This window comes from Cherax quadricarinatus, chromosome 10 (genome assembly GCF_038502225.1).
Source record: "Cherax quadricarinatus isolate ZL_2023a chromosome 10, ASM3850222v1, whole genome shotgun sequence".
Taxonomy (NCBI): domain Eukaryota; kingdom Metazoa; phylum Arthropoda; class Malacostraca; order Decapoda; family Parastacidae; genus Cherax; species Cherax quadricarinatus.
Window position 1 is genome coordinate 11,634,242 of NC_091301.1, and position 14,835 is coordinate 11,649,076.

The window sequence follows — 14,835 nt, forward strand, 5'->3', positions numbered from 1 at the left end:
AGGGGGAGATATAAGTAAAGTTTGGTAGGTGTGTAAGGAACTTGGCAGTAAGGCATCACCCAGCTTAATTATACAACATTGCCTACTTGGTGCAGAGAAAGGTAAACATTATTAGTTGCAACTTGACTAGATTAGTCTGGATTGACGTGAATTTTGGCAAATTTAACAAAAATATAATGAAAAAAAATACCTTAAAAAGTTGCCTTGATGCTGGTAAAGGTCTGCTCCAAGTAATCGGAGTTATTCCCGTTTCTTGGCTTAGGTCTGATTGTATCACCAAGGTGCAGCCCAATAAGTTTGCTTATTGGGGTCGTCTACAGTTTTACAGACTGCTACACAGCATAATGTTTGCGGTAAACATCAGTACTAAGATCTTAACACTAGTGGTTAATTATACTGAATTATCTTAGGATGGGTAACTAACAGTATCATTCCCCAGATTCCCCTTAGGATGAATAACCAACAGGATCACTCCCTGAATGTCCTAGTACCGCTTTTGTGGTTTACTCGCCATCATTGTAACATTTCCATTGGGAGTGATTATTCACAACAATTTAGAGTTGACTGTTGCTGCCAGCATTGAATGCTAGCGGTGTAGGGTTGACTGTTGGTACCAGCATTTGGTGTTTAGTGCCGTGCGTCGTGTAAGAGTAGTAGGGGGGACAAGCGGTGTGTCTTGTATCAGGTCTAATGGGCGAGCGTGCAACGTTGAGCTGCAAGTTACTAGAGGGGCCACCGCCGGACCCCCCTCACAGTCACCGCTCACAAATGGTCACTGCAGGGCCCTCCTCACAAATGGTCACTGAAGGGCCCTCACACCCCTTCAAGGTGCCTCAGTGCCAATGAAAGGCTCTTAATCCAGAAAAATGGCCCTCCTCACACATGGTCACTGACGGACCCCACATACATGACCACCGCCTGGCCCGCTTTACTCGCATAACCACCGCTGGACCCGCTTTACTCGCATGACCACCGCCGGGCCCGCTTTACTCGCATGACCACCGCCTGGCCTGCTTTACTCGCATGACCACCGCCGGGCCTGCTTTACTCGCATGACCACCGCCGGGCCCGCTTTACTCACCCCTCAAGGGAGGTTCCTTGACGCTGGTGAAGGGCTCTTGATATGAGGAATTGAATCTGTACTCCGGTTCCCTGAATTGAGCCTGAATACCTTCCATCTCTCCCCCCCCCACATGCGCTGTATAATCCTATAAGTTTAGCGCTCCCCCATAATTATAATTTACTCACATGACAATCGCTGGGCCAGCTTTACTCACATGACCACCGTCTGGCCCCTCTCGCACATGGCCACAACAAGTCTCGTAATAGCCACATCGTGTCTCCTAACCGCGTGCTCCGGTGGCCTGGTGGCTAAGGCTCCCGCTTCACACGGAGGGCCCGGGTTCGATTCCCGGCGGGTGGAAACATTTCGACACGTTTCTCTACACCTATTGTCCTGTTCACCTAGCAGCAAATAGGCACATGGGTGCTAGTCGACTGGTGTGGGTCGCATCCTGGGGACAAGATTGAGGACCCAATGGAAATAAGTTATACAGTCCTCGACGACGCACTGTCTTTCTTGGGTTATCATGGGTGGCTAACCCTCCGGGGTTAAAAATCCGAACGAAATCTTATCTTAACTTCCATCGGACTCCACCTAGCCACTGCTAGGTGGATTCTGTTAGAGGACGTTGCGCTCTTCCACACTGAACTGCATCTGCCACATTTTGGGCCACGACCACTTCCTATATTTATTTAACGCGGGGTAGGGTGATCCTGTTTGTATCAACGAATTTACTCTTGTAACTTTATTCCCACGTAAAGGTCATTAATATACACAAACAAAAAGAGACCCAAATCTGATCCTTGTGGAACGCTACATGCAACTCATATTCTGATTTCATCCCATTTATGCAAACGCTACTTAAGATTAGTCGCCGATGCTTCGATCCATGAGAGAGAACTTTTTCTCCAGTACCATGTGTTGCCATTCGTCTTCTGTGGAACTATCAAAAACCTTACTGAAATCCAGGTAAAAATTATCGTGATCCTCAAATGCTTTACTGAAGGTGGTTCACCAGATTTGTTGGGCAAGAATGGTCCTTCCTGGAGTCTACCTCTAAAGGTAGACTCCAGGTAGGGCATTCCGGGGACCCTTTGTGAATTCGTATTGAGATTCACAAATCAGACTACTGTATGCTCACTAATTTGGCTTATAAGATCGGATATTATTGAATCAAATAATTTTCATACAATTGAGATCTAGTGGTAATGTGATGGTATTAACTTGTTTGAAGATAGGAACTATACATAAATCTTCCGCATCTCTAGTACGACACCTGTTTGCGGTGACAGAATTAAAAAAAAGGCACAATACCGTGACTGGAGCAGTACCCAACCTTCATATAGGAGGCTTATGACGCTTCTGCTGTATAGCCCTTGTGGCTTAGGGCTTCTTTTTGATTATAATAATAATAATATGACGCTTCTGTCGGACTTGGATAAGTTAATGGTCTAAATTGAACTGAAACATCGTCATAAGTGATACTGTAATATGGAGAAATGGATATATGCAACGTCTGGGTATCTTTATTTTGTAGACTTGCCATTCCAGTGGCTTTATAACAATACAGGGACATAACGGAAGACTGTACAAAAAGAGGTAATCAGTTCCTCAGCCTAGGAGTAGATGTTGAGCACTGTAGTACCCACATGTTGCACATGTATCAAATTTATCGTCATATATATATATATATATATATATATATATATATATATATATATATATATATAGTGAAATAGCAGGCAAGTTAGCGGCTCACTAAGTTCCATCATGCACTTTAAGTACCTTTGAAAAAAGTTAGTCGGGGCTTGGGGAATTATTTTGCTTTAATCAGTCAACATGTTTGGTAACCATGCCCCTAGTGACTGATATTTCTAAATTTGTTTTTTCAAGACCTCTTTAATATTTAATTGCTTAGATATTTTTGTGTCATTAACAAGAGGACGGCACATTTCCAGATCATTATCAGTAAGCTGTCCAGATCTAGTTTTCTTTGTCGTGTATACCTAAAAGAATCTTTTCCTATTTGACCCGAATTACCTTGCAACTTTTAAGTCTCGTCTAGCTTTTTTATCATAATTTTTATTTTTTAATATGAAATTATTGCTCCGTAAGGCGATTTGTGATGCGCCTTTAAATTCCTCTCATCTCTGGCCCAGAGGTTTTAGTCTATCATTTATCCTGACCCTTTGAGTTTAGCGCTTGTTTTTTTATTATACCATTTATACATTTGGTAGATTAGAAAGTCGTATTAGCAGTTGTCTTCTTTACTGTTTGTAGGATCTTCGTTAGTCAGTAGCCGGGTTACCCCAGACACTGCATGGCAGATTCTCCTCCCTCGGTACATTTATAGTCTGAACATTAAAATGGTATAAAATACCGACAGATTGTTAGGTAAGACACATATGCAACAGTTAGGTATCTTTATTTCGAAACGTTTCGCCTACACAGTAGGCTTCTTCAGTGTTCAGTGGTCAGTCGCCAGTGTTCAGTGGTCAGTCGTCACGTGAGGTCACAGACCCTGAGCTGCTTTGGGGATTAGCGTGGACGGTTACAAAGCATGGCTTGCTTCTGCAGTGTTTTAAAAACTGAGTTTGGAGAGTTGAAGGAGGAGGTCTTGCTTCTCCAGGAGGAGATTAGGAGGCTGAAGGTCCACCTCAATGGGCCTGGGAGAGAGTGTGAGGTGGTTGGAGATGTGGGGAATGAGGCTTCTAGCAGTGAGGTGCAGTCTGTCTCTCACTGTGAGGAGGCTGTAGGTGGGGAGGTAGCAACGGGTACCAGCAGTGAGGTGCAGCCCAGCACCTGCTACAAGTGGCGAGTTGTTCACAGTAATGGGAGGCGCATCAGAGTAAGGAAAGTTAAGAGTGAAGATCTGAAGGTAGGAAATCGCTTCTCTGTTCTCCAGGATGAATGTACTTCAGTGGCCAGTGAAGGTAAGGGTACTACTGCCCCTGCTAATGAAGGTAAGCGCATTCTTGTGGTTGGTGACTCTCAGGTAAGATATGTTGACCGTGCTTTTTGTAATAGGAATAAAAAGATGAGAGATAGAGTGTGCTTCCCTGGAGCTGGTGTTGGGGACATTGTCAACAGACTGGATAATATCATGTCAGGTAATGGGAACAAGCCCATTATCTGTCTCAGTGCTGGTGGAAATGATATTGGGAAGGGTAGGAGAGAAGAGCTGCTAGATAAGTACAGGTCAGCTATAGATTTCATTAAGTCTAAGGGAGGGATCCCAATCATATGTAGCATCTTGCCTAGAAGGGGAGTAGGAAATGAATGGTTGTCTAGGGCAATTGGTGTAAATTGCTGGCTAGACAGATACTGCAAGGAACTTGCAATCCCATTCATTGACAACTGGAACAACTTTTATGGCAAACATGATATGTATGCAAGGGATGGGGTTCATCTCTCTGGGGCAGGGGTGGTAGCACTTGCAGACTCGATTGAGAAGGCCATTGGTGAAATGCCTATGATTTTAAACTGATGGAAGATAGAGGTATGGGTGTGTGTGGGAAACAAGCAGGTTGCAACACTAGGGTTGGAAACAGTAAATGTATAAAAGGCATTCAGCATGAAGTTATAAATAAAGACAATAGAACAGGTCAGAAAACAAAGGGGGACAGCAGAGGGCAGCAAGGGACTAGCTCCCTTAAGGTTTACTATACTAATAGCAGGAGTGTTAGAAATAAGATAGATGAGCTAAGATTAATTGCAAGTGCAGGAAACATAGATATTATTGCTATAACAGAGACCTGGCTCAATCTGAAAGATAGAGAGATGCCATCTGAATGTCACATACAAGGCTATAAATTATTCCACACTGACAGGGTCAACAGGAAAGGTGGTGGAGTAGCGATGTATGTCAGAGACAATTTAAATTGTTGTGTTAGACAAGATATTAAATTAGAAGCGTCAGCCACTGAATCTGTTTGGTTACAGCTTCTCGAGGGCCGAGAAAAACTAATTTTGGGTGTGATTTACAGGGCCCCAAATCTTGATAGGGAGTGCAGTAAACTTCTATGGGACGAAATTCGTAAGGCATCTACATACGAAAATGTTGTGCTAATGGGAGATTTCAACTATAGACAGATTGACTGGAGCAATTTGACAGGAAATTTAGAGTCGGGTGACTTTCTTGATACGATCCAGGATTGTTTTTTAAAACAGTTTGTGACAGAGCCAACTAGGGGAAATAACCTCCTTGACTTGGTTCTTGCCAGTAGGGAAACACTAATTAATAATCTTGAGGTTAATGATGAGCTTGGGGAGAGTGATCACAAATCACTCAGTTTTAACATATCATGGAATTCCCCTAATAATGGCAATCAAGTCTCCGTCCCTGACTTTCGCTTGGCTGATTTCATAGGACTGAAAAATTACTTAGGTGGGCTGAACTGGAATGACTTGACTAGGGGTCAGGTAGGTGGTGATGGTTGCCGATATGATGCTTTCCAGGGCATAGTTCTAGCTGCTCAGTCAAATTATGTTCCAAATAGGGAAATCAGATCAAACAAAAATGATCCTAAATGGATGAACAATAGATTAAAATATCTGATTGGTCAAAAGAGAGGCATATATAGGCAAATCAAAAGAGGAGAGGGGCAATTAAGAAATCGATATATTCAGTTAAAGAGAGAAATAAAAAAGGGAATTAGAAAAGCAAAAAGAGATTATGAGGTTAAAGTTGCAAGAGAATCGAAGACTAACCCAAAAGGATTCTTTCAGGTATACAGAAGTAAGATCAGGGACAAGATAGGCCCACTCAAAAGTTCCTCGGGTCAGCTCACTGACAGTGATAAGGAAATGTGTAGAATTTTTAACACATACTTCCTCTCAGTTTTTACACAGGAGGATACCAGTGATATTCCAGTAATGATAAATTATGTAGAACAGGACGATAATAAACTGTGCACTATTAGGGTCACAAGTGACATGGTCCTTAGGCAAATAGATAAATTAAAACCTAACAAATCCCCAGGCCCTGATGAACTGTATGCAAGGGTTCTAAAGGAATGTAAAGAGGAGCTTAGCACACCTTTGGCTAATCTTTTCAACATATCACTACAAACTGGCATGGTGCCAGATAAGTGGAAAATGGCAAATGTGATACCTATTTTCAAAACAGGTGACAGGTCCTTAGCTTCGAACTATAGACCAATAAGCCTAACCTCCATAGTGGGAAAATTTATGGAATCAATAATTGCCGAGGCAGTTCGTAGCCACCTTGAAAAGCATAAATTAATCAACGAATCTCAGCATGGTTTTACAAAGGGACGTTCCTGCCTTACGAATTTATTAACTTTTTTCACTAAGGTATTTGAGGAGGTAGATCATGGTAACGAATATGATATTGTGTATATGGACTTCAGTAAGGCTTTTGACAGGGTCCCACATCAGAGACTATTGAGGAAAATTAAAGCACATGGAATAGGAGGAGAAATTTTTTCCTGGATAGAGGCATGGTTGACAAATAGGCAGCAGAGAGTTTGCATAAATGGGGAGAAATCAGAGTGGGGAAGCGTCACGAGCGGTGTTCCACAGGGGTCAGTGTTGGGCCCCCTGCTGTTCACAATCTACATAAACGACATAGATGAGGGCATAAAGAGCGACATCGGCAAGTTTGCCGATGACACCAAAATAGGCCGTCGAATTCATTCTGACGAGGACATTCGAGCACTCCAGGAAGATTTGAATAGACTGATGCAGTGGTCGGAGAAGTGGCAGATGCAGTTTAATATAGACAAATGCAAAGTTCTAAATGTTGGACAGGACAATAACCATGCCACATATAAACTAAATAATGTAGATCTTAATATTACGGTTTGCGAAAAAGATTTAGGAGTTCTGGTTAGCAGTAATCTGAAACCAAGACAACAGTGCATAAGTGTTCGCAATAAAGCTAATAGAATCCTTGGCTTCATATCAAGAAGCATAAATAATAGGAGTCCTCAGGTTGTTCTTCAACTCTATACATCCTTGGTTAGGCCTCATTTAGATTATGCTGCACAGTTTTGGTCACCGTATTACAGAATGGATATAAATTCTCTGGAAAATGTACAAAGGAGGATGACAAAGATGATCCCATGTATCAGAAACCTTCCCTATGAGGATAGACTAAGGGCCCTGAAACTGCACTCTCTAGAAAGACGTAGAATTAGGGGGGATATGATTGAGGTTTATAAGTGGAAGACAGGAATAAATAAAGGGGATGTAAATAGTGTGCTGATAATATCTAGCCTAGACAGGACTCGCAGCAACGGTTTTAAGTTGGAAAAATTCAGATTCAGGAGGGATATAGGAAAGTACTGGTTTGGTAATAGAGTTGTGGATGAGTGGAACAAACTCCCAAGTACCGTTATAGAGGCCAGAACGTTGTGTAGCTTTAAAAATAGGTTGGATAAATACATGAGTAGATGTGGGTGGGTGTGAGTTAGACCTGATAGCTTGTGCTAACGGGTCGGTTGCCGTGTTCCTCCCTTGAGTCAATGTGACCTGACCTGACTAGGTTGGGTGCATTGGCTTAAGCCGGTAGGGACTTGGACCTGCCTCGCATGGGCCAGTAGGCCTTCTGCAGTGTTCCTTCGTTCTTATGTTCTTATGTTCTTATGAGTACAGAAAAGTTGATAGAAGCCTACTGTGTAGGCGAAACGTTTCGAAATAAAGATACCTAACTGTTGCATATGTGTCTTACCTAACATTTATAGTCTGCACAGCCACAGTCTGGAAACTTTATTGTAGATCCTCCAGTTTACTTCCAGGTAATGTTTAGGGTAATAAGCTTTGTGATCACTTGCGCCCAGTTCTTCAGTAATCTGTTAGTCTGCCCGAAATGCCCCGGCATGATAGTGGCTTTGTTTGTACTTAAATCAATATTGTAATTACACATTGTAACCTTTCCAAAGAAATAAAATCTATATCTTTAGGGTCTGCAAAAAAAAAAAAAAGGGTAAAGCAGTTTATTCGTTCTGGTTCAGATAAGTTATGGAATACTAAGAAGTCATTAGGACTCAAACTTCCTAATAAAAAATAAGCAGTCCAGTCATTGTGGGTAAAATAAAAATGCTCTGCAATTACATTATCGTAGCGCGAAGCTGTAAGATTTCCGTCTCCAGAAAATTGTCTTAATCCGCCGTCCAGGCGCAGTCACCATTGAATACTTAACATCCTTTTTTTTTTTTCTTTAGAAAACTATCGTGATTGTGTCTGTTCCTAGTTACTCTCACTTGTTTAATCCAAGTCCAGTTCGCACCTAGCTCTGATACTGTTTTCATAATAAATATGCTGAGAATTTTTGTTTTCCTCCTCCCCCCTCCCGTATCCCGTTCATGTTTAACTTTCCTCTGTTTTTGATGATTGTATTATTGCCCGGTGTGTGTGTGTGTGTGTGTGTGTGTGTGTGTGTGTGTGTGTGTGTGTGTTACACCGCCTGGCCTAGACACACATGGCATTGCTGGCCCTCTATTACCAGCGCCGGGATCCTTCACATGACCACCGACGGGCCCCCCCTCGCATGACCACCGACGGGCCCCCCTGACATGACCACCGACGGGCCCCCCTGACATGACCACCGACGGGCCCCCCTGACATGACCACCGACGGGCCCCCCTTACATGACCACCGACGGGCCCCCTAACATGACTACCGACGGGCCCTCACATGACCACCGACGGGCCCCCCTCACATGACCACCGATGGGCGGCCCCTCACATACCTGACTATGGACTGGCGATGACACAAGCACATAACCGGAGCGATACAAGACCTTAAGACAGGGCAACGAGCACAGCTCGTGGGCAGCGGCGGCGGTGGCAGCAGCGGCGGCGGCGGCGGTGGCAGCAGCGGCGGCGGCGGTGGCAGCAGCGGCGGCGGCAGCAGCGGCGGCGGCGGTGGCAGCAGCGGCGGCGGCGGTGGCAGCGGCGGCGGCGGCAGCAGCGGCGGCGGCGGCGGCGGCAGCAGCAGCAGCAGCAGCAGCGACAGCAGCAGCGACAGCAGCAGCGACGGCAGCAGCAGCAGCAGCAGCGACGGCAGCAGCAGCAGCAGCAGCAGCAGCAGCAGCAGCAGCAGCAGCAGCAGCTCAACAACCTCCGCTAGGGTGAATGTCCCACCACTCGCTCCCTGCCTACCAAATCTGGGACCAGTGTCTTCTCCATCCTATATACAGACTACCAAGACATAAAATTAAGTTACTAAGACAGAAACATTAGAGGAACATTGTATCAGACCTGGCAAGTTACACTCGCACCCATCCACACCCACTCGTGTAGCTCACCAACCTATATGGAAGAAAAGACACGTTTCCTTTAATATAATTATACGTGTCTTCATATTGTCGGTATCACCACACTGCACTCCCACCTGTCCCTCCTATACTTAAAACTACCCAAAAGTACCCAATGGAAATAAGTCACTCTGGCTTTTTTGGGGGGGTTTCCTGGGTTCTCTACACATATGCTGTTATGTGTGATAATCTATGTAGCTGTATTTGTGTATACCTGAATAAACTTAAAATATTCATTTCAGTGACGCAATTAAATATGTTCTAGAGAAAGTTCCCATGATTAAGTCCGTCTCGAAATGAAGTGATTGAATTGATGCAGTATCATTACAAATGAATTGGTGTGGTAGTATCAGTACAAACGAATTGACGAAGTAGTATCAGTGCAAATGAATTGATGCAGTAGTATCAGTACAACATATATTTGTTTAGTGTTGAGGTAGAGTTGCTAGTGTTTCTTGCGTGTCTCGTGCATAAGATGACTGGCAAATTTTACAAACCTCTACTTACATTCAGCATAATATACGTTTACTCTCCTTTATGTGTTTCTTGGTAGTTTCTATAGCCGTATTTTTTTTCTTTGGGCAGGACAGAGACCAGTCCACTGGGTCAGTGATCCCGGTAACATTAACAGATTATTTTAAACACCTACCTAGACGAAACTTTTAAAATCTTGTGCTAGGCTTGTCAGATTAGTTGGACCAAGTGTCAGTAGGTGTAGCTATAATGGTAGTCAGCGCTGTATAGCCCTTGTGGCTTAGCGCTTCTTTTTGATTATAATAATAATGGCCCTAAGGTAAGGTACTCTGGGTCTGAATGACACAAGGTAGGTAGATGGATTTTTCAAGTGTCTAACAGAACACAAGTAGTAGTAGTAAATAGCAAAATCCAGCATCACCAAGGTAAAGCCTCGGTACCCTACGGCTATAAGGATAAGAAACAGCAGAGGTGCCAGGACAGTCCTGGCACCTCTGCTGTTTCTTATGCTTATAGAAAACGTAGATAAAAAAACCCTCACAGTTTTGTGTCATTTGAAGATTAACACAAAAATAAGCATGAAAGTCACTTCGGTAGAAGACAAAAAAAATGGGCAGTGGAGAACATGGTGTTCATTGGTGATAAGTTCTAGCTGCTTAGGTATGGAAAGAATGAATTCAAAAGGGACACTATACAAATTCAAGAGAACGAAAGAGACAGGTGAAAGATCTGGGAGTAATTATATCAGCTGACCTTTCAAAGAGCACAGTAGGACAAAGACCACGATAACCGGGAAGACGAAGGGGTGGATAATGAGAACTTTCAAAACAAGAGAAATAGCACCAGTGGTAACACTATAGATCGCTTGTGCTCTCTCATTTTGAATATCGGTCAGTGTGACGCCCCCATTCAGGGCAGGTGAGAGGTCAAAACTAAAACAGATTTACGGTCTGGAAAATAAACAGTGAAAAGCAAGGGTGCGGTGGGCACAAGACTATTCAACATCGTACCAGAAGATATCAGAAACACTGCTGGAACAAGTGCAGAAGCCTTCATGAGAAAACTGGGCAAGTATCTTTATCAGGTGCTTGATCAGCCAGGCTGTGATGAAGATGTGGGGCAGCGGTCCTCCAGCAGCAACAACCTGGTTGATCAGGCTCTAGCACCAGACGAGCCTGGCCCATGGCCGGGCTCAGGGAATAGTAAGACTCGAAACTCATCAAAGGTAAGGTATGCACAGAGCCAGTAAAACATTTAAATTACCTGGGATGCCTCTACCTAAATATGTATTCACTGGAGTGAAGGAGCGAGATCTGATAATATATATCCTGAAAGTTCTTGAGGGTCTTGTCCCAGACCTTCACACTGCCCTAACATACTGGAGTGAAAGATATGGACGGGACAAAATAAACCCCCCAAAAAAGGAAGGGTGTGGTGGGCACAAGGGAACTCTGTATCAACGTCTGTGGCCCTAGACTATTCAACATCTTAAATAACAAAAAAAGGCACAATACCGTGACTGGAACGATACACAAATAACCCGCACATAAAAGAGAGAAGCTTACGAAGACGTTCCCCTCAAGGAAGGTTCCTTGATGTTGGTGAGGGGCTCTTGATTTAGGGAATTGGATCTGTGCTCCAGTTCCCCGAATTAAGCCTGAATGCCTTCCACATCCCCCCCCCAGGCGCTGTATAATCCTCCGGGTTTAGCGCTTCCCCCTTGATTATAATAATAATAATAATTACGAAGACGTTTCGGTCCGACTTGGACCATTTACAAAGTCACACTAGCCAGAAGTGGAGCAGGTGCCCGGGTGTTGCGCATGTGTCTTAATTTCATCTTGTCGGTATTATATACCATTCTTGTACTACTACCACCACTACCTCTTCCTGCCTATATATACCCGTCCTGCTCCACTTCTGGTTAGTGTTACTTTGTAAATGGTCCAAGTCGGACCGAAACGTCGTCGTAAGCTTCTCTCTTTTATGTGCGGGTTATTTGTGTATTCATCATCTTACCAGAATGTCAAACACTGCTGGGACAAGTATAGGAGTCTTCAAGATCAACCAGACTGTGATGGATGCGGTTCAGTGGGCCACCACCAGCAACAGCCTGGTTGATCAGGCAAGCATCAGTCGATCCTGGCCCAAGGCCGGGCTCTGGGAGTATAAAGAAAATCGGACTTCGTCCAAGGTAAAAGTATTCCCTTCCTTGCATCAAGCCTAATTGCCTCCCATTCCCTAGGCTTTGTATAAGTCGTACGTGTTTAGCGCTTCCCCACGAATATAATATAGTTGACGTAGCTATTACCAGAATACACTTTAAAGGGTTCTGAGCATACGCACTGTCGAAGAGGTGGAGCAGGCCGCGGTAAACCCCCTCGTGTGGAAAGCCTATTAGTGAGCATTTGTTTGATGTGTCTTGGTGTCGCAGCGGTGGGCTGGGCCAGTTTGTGTGCGTTCTATCTGCCTTTTAAACCAGAAGCCGATTTGTGCACTTATCTCTCTCTCTCTCCGAAATTCTGTGTGATAGTGTATGTTCTCTCTTGTGGTTTAGAATGAGAGGAGAGCAACTGCAGCATGTTTGGAAGATGTTTCTGTGCTGGGACCTTGATTCATGTCCCGGGAGAATGAGAGGAGAGCACTACATGTTAGGAAGAGTTTCTGTGCTGGGATCTTGATTCATGTCCCGGGAGACAAATATTTTCTAACGTGTCTTAGTATTTGTTTACTTGTCTTTTATAAAAGTTGTACCACTAGGTGTCCGGTGTCCATTTCTCTTCTGCTTGTTTGCTATACCTGAAGGATATCTTATTGTTTTTAGAGGTCAATACTCCCGTGACCTGGTCCCAAACTAACCCGCCTGGTGGATCAGAGCCTTATCAACCAGGCTGTTACTGCTGGCCGCACGCAGTCCGAGTTGAGGAATTTACCAAGTTCCCCCTTGAAGACAGCCGGGGGTCTGTTGGAGGGCGCTGAACAGTCTTAGGCCCTTTACACTTAATATCTTTTAGTGTACTCATAGCTTCCCTGCTTTTCATTAGGGTATATTTTGCAACGTCTGTATAGCCTCTTGTTTTTGTGGGACATGATTTCTTTGCGCAGATTTGGGTGTGAATTATGATGCATCGTTTTCCTCTCGGTTGTTGCAAGGAATACAGGTCGTTTGACTTAGACATTCTCAGTAGTATTCTAGTCTAGAGAAAATAAGTGATTTAGATGACCATCATTGGCTTACCATCATATATTTTGATTAGCGCTTTTTTTTCTATTTTTATGTTTTGAAGATTCTAGTTATCCATTACATTATTTACCTCGCTGTTGGTAACATTGTTGTGGTTCTTAAAAGTGAGATCCTATGACATTATCACTCCCAAGGCCTTTACATTTATCGCATTATTGTATGCTCCTTTCTAGCTTTTATTTCCTCAGTTGTTCCATTAATGATAGGTTTGAATCCTTTTAAAGATTAGTTTGTGTGTTATTAATGTATACGAGGATTCATACATTTTTAGTTACACGATAAGCTTTTATGTTCTTAAACGGTAGTAAGTTTTGAGAAGCTTTTCGTAATCATACGTAGTAGGTAGGTTCCAGGGAAGTACTAGTCTCTTGTCATACAAGTGTGAAGCAGGTAATATGGAAACAGCAGCCATTCATGGAGGTAGTGTCGTCCTAGTTCTCTGAACCATTTATTTACATTCCTGTTGTAGGTACTTACGCATGTGCTGTTGTAGGTACTTACGCAGGTGCTGTGTAGGTACTTACGCAGGTGCTGTGTAGGTACTTTCGCAGGTGCTGTTGTAGGTACTTACGCAGGTGCTGGAGGACCAACCCGTAAAATTTAGATATCACACGGAACGTTTATCATAGGGAGCGCTGAACCCATAGGGATTGTGCAGCTCCTGTGTGTGGGGGGGATGGAAGGCATTCAGACTTAATGCAAATCCAATTCCCTAGATCAGGAGCCCCTCACCAACATCAAGGAACCTCCCTTGAATGGCCACACAACATCAAGGAACCTCCCAAGAATGTCCACACAACAGCTGATGTAACCCGGGGAGTAGATCCATGCGATACCTTATATCGGAAAAAAAAGTGCATTGCAAGACTTAAGTAGATGTAACTTGGACTTTACTAACTTAGGCCAGTGAGTGACTTGCCTAGTATGGACCAGTAGGCTTGTTGCAGTGCTCCTTCTGTCTTATGTTCTTAAGACTATCGGGATTACGTTTCGCTTATTCTGCACGTGGTCGTGGTACCTGTGAACATTACTGGATAAAGCCCATTCATTGGGCTTTATCCAGTAATGGGCTTTATTAATCACTTTATAAAGCCCATTCATTGGGCTTTGTAAAGTGATTAAAGCCCAGCGTGTGGGTGAAACGTCTGCATTTGTGTTTTTCCTTCATGCCAATGTTTTATCCTTCTCTCCACTGCACCCCGGCATAACTTCCAGTGTTTACCCGAGGAAACTGTCATGGAAGACTGTATTGCCAACTGCTGTGGAAATAATGTGGTTTTAAATTAAGCGTTTATTAGGCTTTGATGCCTAAGTATTGAGAGTGATGATGGCGTCTTCCAAGGAGAGGGTTAAAATCTTTTTGCTCTTTCTTAAATAGATCTGAATTGGACCTGACTAGTTTAGGCCAGTAGCTGACCTGGACCTTCTTAGCATGGACTAGTAGACCTGCTGCAGTGCTTCTTTATGTTCTATGTTCTAAATGTTATACATTTTGAAAAGTTCACGTTTTGTTATTTGTTCCGTGAACACGTAAGATGAAATGTAAATCTATATACACTTTGTCTTTTGGTATGTGTGTGTGTTTGTGTGTGTGTTTAATATTCCTGTAATACAGTGTTTTTCCCATTTAGAAAGCCTGGTCTGAGACTAGACCACGGGGGCGATGATCCCCGGAAACATTAAGAGAGAAGCTTGAGGAGAGCGGCAGTAGTGAGGGCACACACTTGACATTTGAAGACAAGCATTGTCAATACTGCACGTCTCCGCCCGTAT

General features: G+C 43.7%; 1 protein-coding gene across 4 annotated transcripts in view; it reads left to right on the forward strand.

The window, feature by feature from the left end:
* Positions 1-14,835, forward strand: part of sd (TEA domain transcription factor 1 homolog scalloped) — a 469,086-nt gene that overhangs the window by 722 nt on the left and 453,529 nt on the right. The window lies entirely within an intron of this gene.